Source organism: Giraffa tippelskirchi, chromosome 5, assembly GCF_054371585.1.
Source record: "Giraffa tippelskirchi isolate mGirTip1 chromosome 5, T2T-mGirTip1v1.2.pri, whole genome shotgun sequence".
In the NCBI taxonomy this organism is placed as follows: Eukaryota; Metazoa; Chordata; class Mammalia; order Artiodactyla; family Giraffidae; genus Giraffa; species Giraffa tippelskirchi.
Genome location: NC_137279.1, coordinates 108,057,189 through 108,074,586, shown reverse-complemented (window position 1 = coordinate 108,074,586; position 17,398 = coordinate 108,057,189). Strand labels below are relative to the sequence as shown.

At 35.8% G+C, this 17,398-nt stretch overlaps 1 protein-coding gene across 5 annotated transcripts in view; it reads right to left on the bottom strand.

The window, feature by feature from the left end:
• DENND2C (DENN domain containing 2C) overlaps positions 1 to 17,398 on the bottom strand; it is an 83,207-nt gene that overhangs the window by 50,425 nt on the left and 15,384 nt on the right. For 2 of the 5 annotated variants that reach the window (XM_081493355.1, XM_081493354.1), the window contains exon 2: positions 992 to 1,023. The exons of 1 other annotated variant lie outside the window; for it this stretch is intronic. The gene's annotated coding sequence lies outside the window, so the exon portion shown is untranslated. Of the gene's footprint in view, positions 1 to 991; positions 1,024 to 8,284; positions 8,886 to 17,398 lie in introns of all 5 variants that reach the window. 2 more of the 5 variants (XM_081493356.1, XM_081493357.1) reach the window with 2 other exon arrangements.

The window sequence follows — 17,398 nt, the reverse complement described above, 5'->3', positions numbered from 1 at the left end:
CTACCATTCTTTTCAAAGTTACATTTTTCTAAACCATTCAGTGAAATTTGGGCATCATCACTTCACCTAAGACATGAACAATAAATGATTTAATGTTCTCCCTCAAAAAGGAAAAAAATAAACACAAAGCAAATGGAAGAAAAGAAATAATAGTGAGTATTGATGAAACAGCAACACATGAATAATGGAAAAGTATTAATAAGACAAAAAAGTTACTTAAAAAGATCAATAAATTGATAAACCACTAGGTAGATGAAATAAATAAAAAGGAGAAAAAAAGGACAGATTAGCAATATCAGGAATGAAAAAGGGGGCATCACTGCAGATCCCACATTAAAAGACGTAAAGGACTACTATGAATAAGTTTACACTAGTAAATTTGACAACTTAGACAAATTTCTTGAAAGAAACAAAGTGACAAAACTGAAGTAAGAAGATCTAGGAATTCTGAATACCTCTATACTTACTTTAAAATTAATTTAAAAATTTTAATTAAAAACCTTTCCATAAAGAAAACTCCAGGTCTAGAGAGCATCACTGGTGAATTTCATTAAGCATGTAAAAAATAATATCAATCTTATACAAACTCTCTCGTAAAACAAAGAGAAACACTTTCCAACTCATCTTATGAGGCCAGCATCACCCTGTTAGAAAACCAAAGATTTTACAAGAGAAGAAAACTAAGACTCATGAAAAAAAAAGCAAAAATTCTTTTAAAATACGAGCCAAAAAAAATCCATAAATATAAAAAAGTGACTAAGTACAGTTTAACAACGATGCAAAAGCCATCGCATTTATGACATAAAGGGAATAAAAAAAAACACTCACACTGGTCAAAATGGCCATCATCAAAAAGCCTACAAATAATAACCACTGGAGAGGGTGTAGAGAAAAGGGAATCCTTGTAAACAGTTATTAGAAATATAAATTGGTGCAGCCACTATGGAAAACAGTATGGTGGTTTCTTAAAAAAAACTAAAAATAGACTTACATGCATCAGCAGTCCCACTTCTAGGCATATATCTGGAAAAGATGAAAGCTGTAATTCAAAAGGATACATGCACCCTTATGTTCATAGTGACACTACTTATAATAGGAAGATACGGAAACAACCTAAGTCTTTATCAACAGATGAATGGATAAAAAAGATGGCTTGTGTACACACACACACACACACACACACACACACACACACACACAATGGAGTACTACTCAGTCATAAAAAAGAACAAAATTTGCCATCTGTAACAACATGGATGGACTTGGAGGGTATTATGCTTAGTGAAATAAGTCAAACAGAGAAAGACAAATACTGTATGCTATCATTTATACAGGCAGAATCTAAAAATTGAAATGAATGAATCTAACAAAACAGAAACAAACTCACAGATATAGAAAACATCAGTAGGGAGACAGAAGAAGGAGGGGCAAAATAAAGGGAGGTAATTAGGAGGCATAGAGTGTCATGTATAAAATAAATAAGCTACAAGGTTATATTGCACAGTACAGAGAATATAGGCAATATTCCACAATAAGTATAAATGGAGTATAATGTATAAAAATTTTTAACCAGTTTCACACTTGAAATTAATATAATATTATATACCAACTATATCTCAATGAAAACAAACAGATGCAGAAAAAACATTTGAAAAAATTCTTAACCATCCATAATTGTAAAATAAAGAACTCTTTAGAAAATGAGTAATTAAATTTCTACAATGTGATAAAGGGTATCTATGAAAACAACAACTGGTAATATCATACTAAGTGGTAAAAGACTGAAGACCTTTCCCTTAAGATTGGGAAAAAGGCAACAATGTCTTTTCTCCCCACTTTTATTCAACCCTGTATGTGAAGTCTTAATTAATGCCATAGGCAAGAAAAATTTTTTTAAAAGTTTGGAAAAGAAGTAAAACATTTTTTTGGCAAACAACATGATGATATATTTAGTCAATCTGAAGAAATCCACTATTACAAGCTAGTAGAATTCATGAGAGAATTTAGCAAGGTCTCAGGTGACTTCCCTGTTGGCTCAGACAGTAAAAGCGTCTGCCTACAATGTGGGAGGACCTGGGTTCGATCCCTGGGTTGGGAAGATTCCCTGGGGAAGGAAATGGCAACCCACTCCAGTACACTCGCCTGGAAAATCCCATGGACAGAGGAGCCTGGTAGGCTACAGTCCATGGGGTTGGGTCGCAAAGAGTCAGACATGACTGAGTGACTTCACTTTAGCTTTTCAGGATACATGGTCAGTATTTAAGATTTAATTGTACTTATAGATACTGAGAGTGCTGGAAAATAAAATTTAAAATAACATTTATAGCAGCATGAAAAACAGGAGATAAATACTTAGGAGTAAAAGACTTACACACTGAAAAGTACAAGAGACTGCTGAGAAAAATTAAAGAATAATTTTAAAAAGAGATATACCACATTAATGAACTAAAAGCTTTGATTTTGTTATGATGTCTGATTCTCTCAAAATTGAGCTGCAGATTCAACACAATCCTAATCAAATTCATAGCAGGCTTTGTAGTAGAAACTGACAAGTTGATTTTCAAATATATATGGAAATTCAAATGACCTAGAATAGCCTAAATAATTTTCAAAAATAATAAAGTTATTTCAAGGCATTATAAAGCTGTGGTAATCAAGACTATGTGTATCAGTGAAAGCAGAGATAAATGGATCAATAGAACAGTGCAGAGCCCAGAAATAGACCCACATGTATATAGACAATTGATTTCCACAAAACTGGAAAGGAGTAATTTTTTCAGTAAGTGGCACTGGGACAAATAGATATTCATATGGGAAAAATGAACCTCAACCCTTACCCACACCATGTACCAAAATTAACTTGAAATGTACAGGAGTCACCTCCCTATCCATGAAGGGTACATTCCAGTGGATGCTGAAATGGCTGATAATACCAAACCCTATATATATTGCTTTGCCCTATAATGGGTGGGTAGCAGAAATAGTGTGGATTCTCTGGACAAAAGGATTATTCATGTTCCCCGAAGAACAGAGCAAAATGGTGGGAGATTTCATCATGCTACTCAGAACAGCATGCAGTTTTAAAATTATAAACTGTTTTTTTCTGGAATTTTCTATTTGGTATTTTTGGACCACAATTGACTGTGTGTAACTGAAATCACAGAAATTAAAACCACAGATAAGGGAGGATTACTGTATCATAAACCTAAGCCTAAGAGTTAAACCTGTAAACCTTCTAGAGGAAAAAACAGGAAAAAAAAAATCTCTGTAACTTTAGGAAGGGAAGAGATTTCTTAGAATACAAAAAGTACTAACCATAAAGGCTAAAACTTGCTAAAATGGACTTAATCAAAATAAAGATCTTCTGCTCTTCAAAAGATGTTTTAAAAATTAAATGGCAAACCACAGTGAGAAGTGTTATACACAATACATACATCTGACAACGACTGAAATTAAATTCATTATATAAAGAACTATAACAAATGAATGATAACTCAGTCAATTAAAATGTGCATCAGATATGAATCGACACTTTACAAAATATTTTAGTTAGGAGTAGCCACTAAGTACAATAAAGCACCTGAAAAATGTACACTGTCATTAGTCATCAAAAACATGCAAGTTAAAACACAAGACAACACTGCATACCTATTAGAGTCATTGAAATTAAAAATAACTGCAGTACTAAATATTGGAGCTCATGTAACTCTAACACTGTTGGTGTAATATGGTACAACCATTTGGGAAAGAGCCTGGCAGTTGCTTATAACATTACTAATAAACATGATTGCCTTGTGTGTGTGTGCACACTCAGCCGCTCAGTCATATCTGACTCTTTGTAACCCCATGGACTGTAGCTCACCAGGCTCCTCTATCCATGGAATTTTCCAGGCAAGAATACTGGAGTGGGTTGCCATTTCATACTCCAGGGGATCTTCCCCACCCAGGGATCAAATCCATGTCTCTTGCATCTCCTGCACTGGCAAGTGGATTCTTTACCACTGTGCCTCCTGGGAAGCCCAATGAGTGCCATAAGAGATAATTATCAGACAGGCTGGGGGCTGGGACCTGGGACACTTTGCTGCAGTCCTTAGGAATGGAAAAACATCTCCTAGAGCAACAGAATACAAAGAAATTATAAGGAGCTAAAAATAACTATGTGCATAAGCAGTTGGGTTAAATAATGAATAAGATACAAAATGAGCAAATATGCAGCTGCCACATCCAAGGTGGTGGGAGCAAAAGCAAGGTACAGGGCGTGATCCCTACACAATGCATCACCAAGGGGGTGGGCAGACCACCGAAGCCACCCCTACCCTCACCCTATTTAAGGGACCAGCTCACTCCCTCACTCCATCCCCCAACCTCAGGGAACAAGCAAGGACCTGTTACTTGTTTTTGTTTCCTTGTGCTGCCGCTTGAGGACCATTAAAGCCTTGCCTAAATTTCTTATCTGGCCTCTCATCAACTTCTCTATTGATTAAAGAGTCCAAAAACCAGGCTCTATAACAGTCTCACTGAGGCATTTCATATGAAAGGAAAATATATGTTCACACAAATATTAATACTTTTACATGATTATTCATAGCAGCTTTATTCATGCTAGTCCCAAACTGGAAACAACCAAAAGGTCATTAAGAAGTGAATACAAAATTAAATTGTGATATAATCATACAATAGGATATTACTCATCAATTAAAAAGAACAAACGATATGAGCAATAACTTGGATGTCTCTCAAAAGCATTATGCATAAATGAAAGAGTCCATACAGTATGATTCCATTTATATGAAATTCAAGAACAGGCGAAACTAATCTATTATGAAAGAAAGCAGATCAGTGGTAGCTTAGGGCCAGGAGGCTAAGAACTAACCACAGAGACATATAAGGGAACTTTGTGGAGTGATGAAAATGTTACACATCTTGACTGGGATAGTAGTTACACAGCTGTATACATCTGTCAAAGCTACTGATCTTACATGTGTTATAAAATGGGTATATTTTACTGTTTGAAATTTTATCTCAGTGAAGTTAGTTTTTAAATGTGAAAAAAAAGGTGAATGGCAAAATATTTAGTACACTGAAAATCCTATGTATTTTTGCTCTTAATTTGAATGAGAAAAATCATCCTGACTTCTAAAACATTTAAAACATGTCATTTACTTCAGAAACATGTATGACACCCCTTCTATGTGGAATCTAAAAAGCAATGATACAGATGAACTGACTTACAAAACAGAAAGAGACTCAGACTTAGGGAATGAAATTATGGTTGCTGGTGGGAGGCACAGGGTGAAGGGAGAGTTAGGGAGTTTGGGATGGACATGTACACACCACTATATTTAAAATGGATAACCAACAAGGACCTACGGCATAGCACATGGAACTTTGCTTAATGTTACACGGCAGGCTGGATGCGGAGGCAGTTTGGGCAAGAATGGATACATATATATGTATGGCTGAGTCCCTTCACTGTTCACGAAAACTATCACAGCATTGTTAATTGGCTATACCTCAATACAAAATAAAAAGTTAAAAAAAAAAAACAAAAAAGACATGTCATTTACTTCAAAATTAATTTGCATAGTAATTCAGTTACAAAGCAGTTTCAGTTAGCCTATCTCCTTTCCTCCTCATAAAAACCTTGATTATTATATTATTGGACACATTTTTGTAGGTGAGGATACTTGTGCTCAGAGAAGATAAATTAATTGCCCAGGTCACAAAGTCCAAGGTTGTCTTCTATATCACAGCTATTATTAAAAACTTGACAGTTCAGTTCATTTCAACCTGTTTTTCCCATGTCAAAGCCAGAGACAGTGAGCTCTCTAATTGTATGCCATTCCAGAAAAAAAAAAAAGCCAACAAGATTTAATCTCTTGATTCTGAATACTTTAAGGGAAAACACTGCCAATATCAAATTTAAAAACAAAAGTTCTCTTTGAAGTTCAGTTCAGTTCAGTTCAGTCGCTCAGTCGTGTCCGACTCTTTGCAACCCATGAACTGCAGCACGCCAGGCCTCTCTGTCCATCACCAACTCCCGGAGTCTATCCAAACCCATGTCCATCGAGTCGGTGATGCCATCCAACCATCTCATCCTCTGTCGTCCCCTTCTCCTCCTGCCCCCAATCCTACCCAGCATTAGGGTCTTTTCCAATGAGTCAACCCTTCGCATGAGGTGCCCAAAGTATTGGAGTTTCAGCTTCAACATCAGTCCTTCCAATGAACACCCAGGATTGATCTCCTTTAGGATGGATTGATTGGATCTCCTTACAGTCCAAGGGACTCTCAAGAGTCTTCTCCAACACCACAGTTCAAAAACATCAATTCTTCGGCGCTCAGCTTTCTTCACCGTCCAACTCTCACATCCATACACGACCACTGGAAAAACCATAGCCTTGACTAGACGGACTTTTGTTGGCAAAGTAATGTCTCTGCTTTTAAATATGCTATCTAGGTTGGCCATAACCTTCCTTCCAAGGAGTAAGCGTCTTTTAATTTCATGGCTGCAGTCACCATCAGCAGTGATTCTGGAGCCCAAAAAAATAAAGTCTGACACTGTTTCCACTGTTTCCCCATCTATTTCCCATGAAGTGATGGGACCAGATGCCATGATCTTAAGTTTTCTGAACCTTGAGCTTTGCTCCTCAAAACAGGTGTTACTGGTCTTCTTTATCCTTAATAATGAAGTGAGAATCTTTTAATTAAACAGTGTTAAATTTGTTACTAAAGTAAACAAAACCCAAATACAATGAATTTCAATTTAGGGACAATTTAACTTTCACTAAAATAATCTTCTATTCAATTTGCACATAAAGCTTACTGCTTGGATACAAAGGAAGTTCTCTACTTAATAAGGCTCCATATTTGTAATGAATTGCAGACCCATTTATGTGTAATGAATTTTAGACCTTTTGGAAACAGTGAATGTATGCTGAATAAGATACGTTAATAACTATAAACAAAAATCACTCTGTATTCAAGCCTAAATTCTGTAGGATCAGTATTACTTTTCTCTGAACAACAGACTGGTCAGGAAATCTAAAACGAGTTGTCATAAAACTGTATTCGCTGCAAAACTTCCATTAAGCTTTTAGCTATTCCTTTGTCCGAAGAAAAGAGGGGGCTTAGGTGTAGATGCCTATTTTTTAAATACCAGTTTCAGGTGTAATGCCAGAATGACTACTGCTATCTGAAGAAAATGGATGCCAAAAAGATTCTAACTACTCAGACACTAGAAGGAACACAGCCAAATGAAAACAGAATCACTACTGATGTCATAAGGGTGGCTTATTTCAGTACAGATAAGACTAAAGATAAAATCTCTGAGAAAGATGATTCCCTCCCCCACCCAAAAACAATCTCTACTGATTTTTCAAAAAGGTATTATATTACAAAGAGGTGAAGAGATTAAGATTCATTTTATGCTTACAGTGTACAAGGTCCTTAACAACATTATAGTGTTCCTCTCAACCATATGAAGTAGATATTAATTGCTCTCTGCATACTCTCCATTTGAAAAGTAGAGATGAGAGATTTTCTCAACAGTCCAAGGTTTCAACAGCTGGAGGAGCTAGGATTCAGACCTGAATGGGCTTACCCCAGAGTCATTTGCTTTTCCCATTCAGTATATTACATTGTTCCCCAAACAAAGAGTTTGTTGAAATCAGAAGAAATGGAGTACAGCCCTAACCCTGTAACTTAATTGGCTGTGTGACCTTAGCTGTGTGACTTTACCTTTTGGGGCTTCAGTTTTCTCATCTATAAATTCTGATTTACCACTGATCTTTGTGTACTTCCTTTAATATTTCTTGTAGTTCAGTTCTGTGGTGAACAAATTTCCTCCTCTTTTATTAATCTAAAATAACTTTATTTCACCTTCATTTTTTAGAAGGATAATTTTGCTGGATACAGAATTCTAGGTTGATAGTGTTTTTCTTTAGTTAGTTTAGTTATCATTCTTCTGACTTGCAGTCAGCATTGCTTTTACAGAATGAAAATTTTGCAGCCATTCTTATGTTAGTTTCCCTGCACATAATATAGCTATTTTTTCCTAACTGCTTTTAAGATTTACTCTTTATCTTTGCTTTTCAGCAATTTGGCCCAAGTGTTGTTTCAGTTATATTTATCTTGCTTGAGGTCTGTAGAGAGTCTCAGATTTTGAGTTAGTGTTTTCTATCTGCTTTTCTCCCCCTGGTTATAGTTTCAGGTATTTTTGGTTCACCTTTGGACTCAACTCTGGCAGAGAATCAATGCACAGTTTCCCTATGCCTCCCACACTCACCTGCAATGCTACTTTCTTAGTAAAAATTTGAAGATGGCAGACACAGCAGATAAGTGTTGGGCCAACTGGTTTATTGTTGCATTTGGGATTCTTCCAAATTCCAATCCACATTCTAATTCCAAGAGTCCATACAGTTAACTAAGGCTTGGCAGATTTCCCCTTGACTCTGTAAAGCCTCACCATCTGTGTCAGGGTTCCAATATCCAAACCACATGCTTGTCCCCAGGTATGAAAGTTGCTGTGGCTTTCCACTCATTTATAAACAATTCATTTTGGAATTCAGTTCACTGAAGTTTCTCTATGCACATCTCTATTTATGCTAGCCACTCAGTCATGTCCAACTCTTCACAATCCCATGGACTGTAGCCCACCAGGCTCCTCTGTCCACAGAATTCTCCAGGCAAGAATACTGGAGTGGATAGCCATTCCCTTCTCCAGGGGATCTTCCTGACCCAGTGGTCGAACCTAGGTCTCTTGCATTGCAGGCAGATTCTTTACCATCTGAGCCACCAGGGAAGCCCCAGAGAAATATGTGATTTTTATTTTGTCCAAGATTTTCTTGCTACTATGGCAGCAAATGGTTTTCTGAGTCCTTCTAAACCTAATTAGAAGAGAAAGTCATAAAATGTTTTTAATGAAATAGAATAGTGCCAAATAGAAAAAATCAGAATATACTGCATGTAAATAAGGAAAAATATCACTTCAGATATGTTTATTTCAGATGTGTGTGTGTTTGTAATAGTTTACAAATGTATTTATCAGGTTTTTGGAAAGTTTCTTCTCTAGAGACATTGAAGTCTGCCTCAGAATAAAGCACAAGTTTTGAAAAGGATATTAGGACACCAATGTGCAAAAAGAACAGTCTAGTGCTAGATCAACTTCATGTATTCAAACTTTTCAGAAACCCAAAGGCTTTTATGTATCAACACAGAACAAAATAAGTCCCTGTAAAACTATATAAAACTCAAAATTATCATAATAGGCAACTGCTGTTAGAGAAGACTAAAACACATTCAGATATTTTAATAATAAACAGTCTGATTTTTAAATTAAATCCAGTTTCTGGACCTATGTATTGTAGTTCAATTTGTTGTTACTTATTCCTATTATTAGGTTAAGAGTGCAAAGAAAGATTCTGCAGAGAAAATATGCTCTTTTTATATTTTGCTTCCTTAATAAAAATCTTTTCAAAATCTCTTTTTTAAGGGTGGGAGAAAGAGCCAAGCATATTCTCTCAATGTAGGAGAGCTATTCCTGGTGAAGAGAATAAATAGCTTTTAACTCAGCAATCAATGAAATAAACCACAGAAATGTCATAAATGTATATGGAGACTATAATATTTAATTTATATGGGCGGCATCATGGCTTATGGTACAAAGAGGGCAGGTTTTGGAGGAAAACATCTGGATTTAAATTCTTTACAATTTACTCTGTGGTATGGCCTTGTACTCTTAACCAATCCAGCCTTAATCTATAACAAAGGAATAAGACTTACCATCAGTTATTGGAAGGATAAAATGAAATAATATATTAATATAAAGTATCTTGCACAAAGAATGCAATAATGCCTATGACATTACTGTCACAACTTACTTAAATATTGTATGTGTATGGGAATCAGTACATAGCCTTGCCAACCTAACCTCCTGAATGCTTGTCTTCATTTCTTTTTTTTTCCCTCCACCTCTCTTCATTTTTATCACCATCACAATCACCTTAATTTATGCTCTATCACTCTCCTAGATCTAATTCTTCTAAGCCTGCTTCCTCATCTATAGAACAATCATAATGACTATAGGTAACAACATAGTGGGCACTTACTATGAGCCAGGCATAGTTCTACTTACTTTACCAGTATAAATTCATTTAATTCTTGTGACAATGCATAAGTAGGTTAGTAGAATTGTTTTTCTCATTTTTCAGATGAAGAAACAAGGCACAAAGAGGTTAAATAACTGATAGAGGTTAAGTAACTGATGTATCTTATCTTAGCACTCTCTGCCCCAAAAGACAGAAGCATTTATTTGTTCTGTAAGGTTCTTGTGGGGATTAAATATGAGATAATGTAAATGTTTAAAACAGTTCCTGGCATTTAGTAACTGCTCAATAAATGATAGTTACTATTAATTACTTCATGAACATACAATGTACTTTTAAGACCAGTTCAAAACTTTTCCTGTGAGATCTTCCTTAGCCCTTTACCCAGAGTTAATCCCTCTTTCTGTGTGCTCTCATTACACTTAACAGTATTCTGTAATTGTTTCCCAGTATTGAATACTCCTTACAACAAATACTGCTTTATACTGCTCCATGACCTCAAGAATCTTAATATTCTGGAGTCATTCTTCCTGGGTATATTTAGGGAAAAAAAGGAAACTCAGGGATGAAAATGAAAAGATAGATAGCATTAACAGCCAAGAGGAGCAAATGCTTCTGCAATGCTGTCTTTTTTTTTTTTTTTTTTAAGATTTATTTATTTATGGCACGTGGGCTCAGTAGTTGTGGTGCACAGGCTTAGTTGCCTCACGGCATGTGGGATTTCCCGGGACCAAGGATCAAACCGATGTCCCCTGCATTGGCAGGCAGATTATTAACCACTGGACCACCAAAAAAGCCCCTGTAATCCTGTCTTGAAAGACCTAATGTGAACCTTAATCTCAGAAAGTCACTCTTGTACTTGTTACAGCAGAGGATGCTAAGACATGCATCAGAGAAAACTGAACATAATAAGATCTACTCAGGAGGATGGGTAGGAATTTGAACTGCTCATGGTATTTGCTTTTTTAAAATTTCTATTAAGTATATTTAATTAAAATATTAATATAGCATTTAATCTGTAAAGCCTCAAGATAAACTTTTAGTAAAATCCACAGGAAAAAAACTTCCCTAAAATTTGTCATTAAATTTAGCAAAAAATATTTTAAAGCAAATGATAAAGGAATAAAGTAACAAAGGAAAAAAAATTAAATGTCAGACTGGCTTCTGCTTTTCAAAACTTTTACCATTTTGCTGTCTCTTGAAAAACAAACCTTCAAAGCAAGCACATACAGGATATCAGCCTTTTTTTTTTTTTTGGATATCAGCCTTTTATCTCACTCCTATCAGAGGAAACAGCCTTATAGGTAACTAAAAATGATTCCCAAAATAGCAAAGAAATGTAAAAAACCCCAACATTACTAATAATAGACAACATAAACATCTCCAGTAGTTATTTTGCCTAACTACAAAGCAAGAAATATGATTCTTCAAAAAAACTGAATTTTAACAATTCTATACACTCTGTTGAGACATCTGTCATGGGAATTTTTGAGATTTTTCTAAAATGAAAGAATAAAAAATGATAGTTGATTTGATGCAGATTATATTCAGAATCTTGAGGCACAAGCCAAAGACTTAGAATAATATTAACTTTGGGATAGTGTTATATAGTTGGTTATCCACATTATTCAAAAAATTTCCAAATGATTATAATAATTCTTTGCTGTTCACTGATTTTACTGGGTACTGGAGGTTTTACTTGCCACAGCTGTGTGACCTTAGGGGTTATCCCTATAACTACCCCAATGATGAATGTTTATGTTTCCCCCAAATTCATAGGGCTTCCCTGATAGCTCAGTTGGTAAAGAATCCACCTGCAATGCAGGAGACCTGGGTTCCATTCCTGGGTCGGGAAGATCCCTGGAGAAGGGATAGGCTACCCACTCCAGTATTCTTGGGCTTCCCTTGTGACTCAGCTGGTAAAGAATCTGCCTGCAATGCAGGAGACCTAGGTTCGATCCCTGGGTTGGGAAGATCCCATGGAGGAGGGCATGGCAACCCAATCCAGTTTTCTGGCCTGGAGAATCCCCACGGACAGAGAAGCCTGGTGGGCTACCGTCCATGGGCCCACAAAGAGTCAGACATGAATGAGTGACTAAGCACAGCACAGCGTATGTTACTGTAAGTAGGAAAAGTAGAATTTGAACCCCAAAACCCTTGCTATTATTAATAACATGTAACATATTACCTTCGTGATAGACATTTTAAAAGGGGGCAATATCTAAGTCAGTGGTCTCTAAATTTTGATTCTAAACCCCTATGAACAAGAAAAGAATTATTTATGTTATAAATTATAGACATACACAACTATAATCATATCATGCATATTATAAACACAAAAATAAAAACTTTAAAAGCATGAGGTATTTTAAAAATCATGTTATTAGTTTTCTTAAAAATTAAATATGTAAAAGGAGGGTAAAATAACCATATCACTCACTAAAATATGATTAATTACAAATATTAGTAAAAGCAATGTGATTAAACATGATGATTTTGCCTTGAAACAGCAATCCAAAGATCTAGTTCTAAATTCAGTTTATTTCAATTCCTGGTGGTAAGGGTATTATGAGCTGAATTATGTCCAAATTCACATGCTGACATCCCAACCCCTAATACCTCAGAATATGACTATATTTGGAAAGAGAGCCTTTAAAAAGGTAGTAAAGTTAAAATGAAGTCACTAGGGTGGGCCTTAATCCAATATGACTGGTGTCTTTATAAGTAAAGAAAATGTGGTCACAGACAGAGAGAAGACTCCATGAAGACACAGGGAGAAGGCAGTCATTTACTGATTTAAAGCCAAGGAGAGAGGCCTCAGAAGAAACCATCCATGTTAACACCTTAATCTCAGACTTCAAGTCTCCAAAAGTGTGAGAAGATAAATTTTTGCTATTTAAGCCATTCAGCCTGTGGTACTCTGTTATGGCAGCCTGATCTGACTAACATAAACAGTAATTGAATAGGATTAACTCCTCACAATACGTAGAGTCAGTGAAAGAAGAGCTTCATGGACAGAATCAAAATACTCATTGGTCAATTTCATTCACCAATTAAGCGAGGATTTTTATTGAAATCTGATTAGTAACCTCCATCTTATCCAATGTTTGTCAACTATACTTGCAGACTAATTGGACAGTATTATACTATTTAATGGAGAAGGAAATGGCAACCCACTCCAGTATTCTTGCCTGGAGAATCCCAGGGAGGGTGGAGCCTGGTGGGCTGCCGTCTACGGGGTCGCACAGAGTCGGACACGACTGAAGCGACTTAGCAGCAGCATACTATTTAAATTTTTAAGAAACTGATTAAAAATTCCCTGAGACTACTTTGAAAGATTTTAAAACAGACTAGAAAATTGTTTTCAAGCATGCTAAGTGTGCAGATATGGAAGTTTTACAGATGACACACATACTTTGTCTTGGGCAACAATAAATAGCAATGGGAATATTCTCAATGATCAAAATTCCCTCTTCAAATTTCATGAGTTTCTTTAGAAAACAATCGATTTCTCAGTGATTGTTAACTTTTGTCTTTAAGGAAGACATTAAATGTGTTTATATTCAATTTTTTTTTGCTGATTACGACTTATCACAGAAAACCAACATTTTCTGAATCCTTCTTATGGTAAAGGAAAATTGTGTGACATTTTAAGTCTGGTAACTTCATGCCAATGTTCTTCTTATGTTCAAGGACTATATTACCCTATCATTTAAAATGTAATTTCTAAATCCACTTAAACATATATAAACTGGACACATATGACCATTATTATTTGCAATAACTAAAAGTGAACAATAGCTAAAAGACAAGTAAGGATGTCACTGTCAAGTCCTTTTTGTTGGGGAATGACCACTTTCCCCTAGGGATTAATGCCTTAGATGAAATCTGATAAGACTGGATGCAGCAGTGTCAATCTGTATATTAAATATTTGACAAAGCCTAACTTATTACATTTTTCTTTTTTAACTTGCCTCTTTTTAAGGTGAAAATAAATATAAATAACAACTCGAATGTTCTTTTTCCATCCTAATATATCATCTTACACACCCCCAGAAGACCTTGAGTATAGATTAAGATATTCCAACTTATATATGCATTAGCTTTAATGCTCACCATTTTACAAAGGAACCTGAGGATATTTAGGGGTCTGCTAAAGTAACCAGGTGGCCCCAAATTCTATGAATAGACAATGTAAACACTCTTCCCTTTGAAAATCAAGTAAGAATAGTCAGAAGAAGCAATAACTGTTTCCCACGCCCCCAGGTTTATTGAGATAAAACTGACATAAAACACTGTATAAGTTTAAGGTGTACAACATGATAACTTGATATATACATAGTATATATACACATATATATACTGTGAAATGATCAGTACAATAAAGTTTGGTTAACATATTCATCACCTCACATAACCTCGTTTTTTTTTTTTTTTTTAGTGAGACCATCTAAGATCTACTCTCTTAAAAGAGCATTGTTAACTACCGTCACCAAGAACTATTTTTTTGAAAGGCGTACATGCCCACAAAGGTCATTTACTTCTGGATAGGTCTCAGGCTTTCTTGAATGACAGTGAAACATAAAGGAAGTCTATAATAGGGGAGATATATTAAAACACTACAGGCAGAAGAAAAGATGAACGTGATTTGGGAGAACTAAATATCAAGGAGGTTAAAAATCACAACAGTAGCTATACTTCCATTGCAGCCAGACCTTAATCTAGTGCTCCAGTTAGTAATCTAGTTTAGAGACAATCAAGGTATGGTGACTGCAAATTAGGCCCTATCCAGAAACGTACTGGTCCCAAAAGTCTATATGGGCCACTGGAGAAATAGACCTTAAATAAAGTTGGAAAAGAACTAACTTCCCAAACCAGCTTCTTATACTATGACTTGTTTTGTTGTTGTTGCTGCTGTTCAGGCACTAAGTCGCGTCTGACTCTTTGGTGACCCCATGCACTGTAGCCCACCAGGCTTCTCTGTCCATGGGATTTCTCGGGCAAGAATACTGCAGTGGGTTGCCATTTCCTTCTCCAGGGATTGAACCCACATCTCCTGCATTGGCAGGTGGGTTCTTTACCACTGAGACACCAGGTTAGCCAAGACTGTATCAGGATTTACAGAAAAACTAATTTTCTTATTGTAGAACCAGTGTTATATATGCTAATTAGTAAATGGATTAAATCACATCCTTGAACTGAAAAATAACAATTATATTGAATAAAAGACTAGTGTAATGCAGTTAACCTATAATGTTTTACTAAATACCAGTGTTTTGAAGATATTCAACTAAATTTACCCAAGAAAAATAAATTTATAAAGTTAGTTTGAAAAACTGGAAAACATATAATCTAAGTTTAAAATATATTTTTAAAATAATCTACCGACATGGTTCATCATCTACCATCAATGTTCCTCTCCCATAAATAAGGCTATAATTTAACTGGCAAGTATTTAATGTTACCTAATTGCATGGCTGAGGTCAAAGCAGTTCTCTCAGTCTAATTTAGTTCTTACATATTTTTGATCTGCAGTAGAACCTAATTATCACTGTTTAAATATTTTCAATAAGAAAATATAGAGAAAAAATCCAGGTGGTACAGAAGAGATGCATTTGTATAGTAGTATAATATTTTAAATATTGATGCTGTCCTTAGTCACTTAGTCGTGTCCAACTCTTTGCGACCCCATGGACTGTAGCCCACCAGGCTCCTCTGTCTATGGGGATTCTCCAGGCAAGAACACTGGAGTGGGTTGCCATGCCCTCCTCCAGGGGATCTCTCCAACCCAGGATTGAACCCAGATCTACCGCACTGTAGGCAGATTCTTTACCATCTGGGCCACCTGGGAAGCCCTAAATATAGATAATCAATTATTTATTAAGTGACTATATGTGTCAAGAACTGTGCTTAGTACCTATTTTCATTATTATATTTGATTTTCAGAACTCTTGACAGTCATTATCACCTCCATTTTGTCGATGAAGCTGAGACTGAACAGGTTAAGTATTAAAAGGTTACTGAAGGTAATACAAACTTAGTTCTGCTTTACTCCAAAGCTTGTGCATTTAACGACTATATATTACTTGCTTTTGTAGACATAACAATATCAGCTAATATAACAGGATGTCAAATGCAACTCTTCCTGTCCTCTCTATTCAGCAGGGGCCTCAAAGGCCAAAATCAAAACAATAGAAGTCAAGTACTTCCTTATTCTAAAGAGAAGCGCAAGGCTTACAAGTAGGGCGGCCAAAACCTGGCTCTGCTAACATCAGTACATTACCCTTGCCAAGATGATACGAGATGAACTTCAATTCTTAATTATAAGGATTTCAAGGGACAATAGAGAGGACTTCTTCAAAGAAACCAGGTGGTGTATGTTTCTCTGCCTCCCGAGGGAAAAGGGGGAGATACTTCCTGCCCACCTCAAGCCAAGGAACTGAAACCTCCAGATAACCACTCAGAGTGCTTTAACATGTATCCTGAAGTAGGAGGGACAGGACAAGTACCAAACCTGGCTGGGGGTGGGGGTGGGGTAGGTAAGAAAAGAACTGGCTCAGAGCTAAATTTGAAAAACTGTTTAGGTATACCACAGTCAAATGTTTCAATAGAATAGGAAGTTTTACAAAATGCCACATGTGGAAAAACACACATAAAATTAACTTTAAGAGCATGAAACTATAGAATTTCATTAATGCAATGTTAGTAACTATCTGCATAATTAAATGAGGTTTATCTTTTCTTTTTTATTGCAGTGTAATTGACATGTGACATTAGTTTCAGGTGCATAACACAGTGATTCGCTATGTCTATCATTGTGAAAAGATCACTACAATAAGTCTAGTTAACATCCACCCACATACATAGTTACAAAATTTTAAGAAATCTTTTCTTGTTATGAGAACTTTTAGCTACTTTCAAATATATAATCAATATTATTAACTATAGTCTTCATGCTGCACATTACCCTCCCACCACTTTTTTTTTAATACCTGTAAGTTTGTAAGTACCTTTGATCCCTTCACCCATTTTGCCCACCCCCTACCCCCAACCACTAATCTGTTCTCTGTATCTATGAGCTTGGGTTTTGCTTATTTGTCTGTTAGATTCCACATATCAAAGAGATCACACAGTATTTTTCTTTCTCTGTCTGACTTCACTCAGCATAATGCCTCAAGGTCTATGTTGCAAATGGCAGAATTTCATTCTTTTTAAAATTAATGACTAAGTAATATTCCACTGTATATGTATATACCACATCTTATTTATCCATTCATTTATCAATGAACACTTTG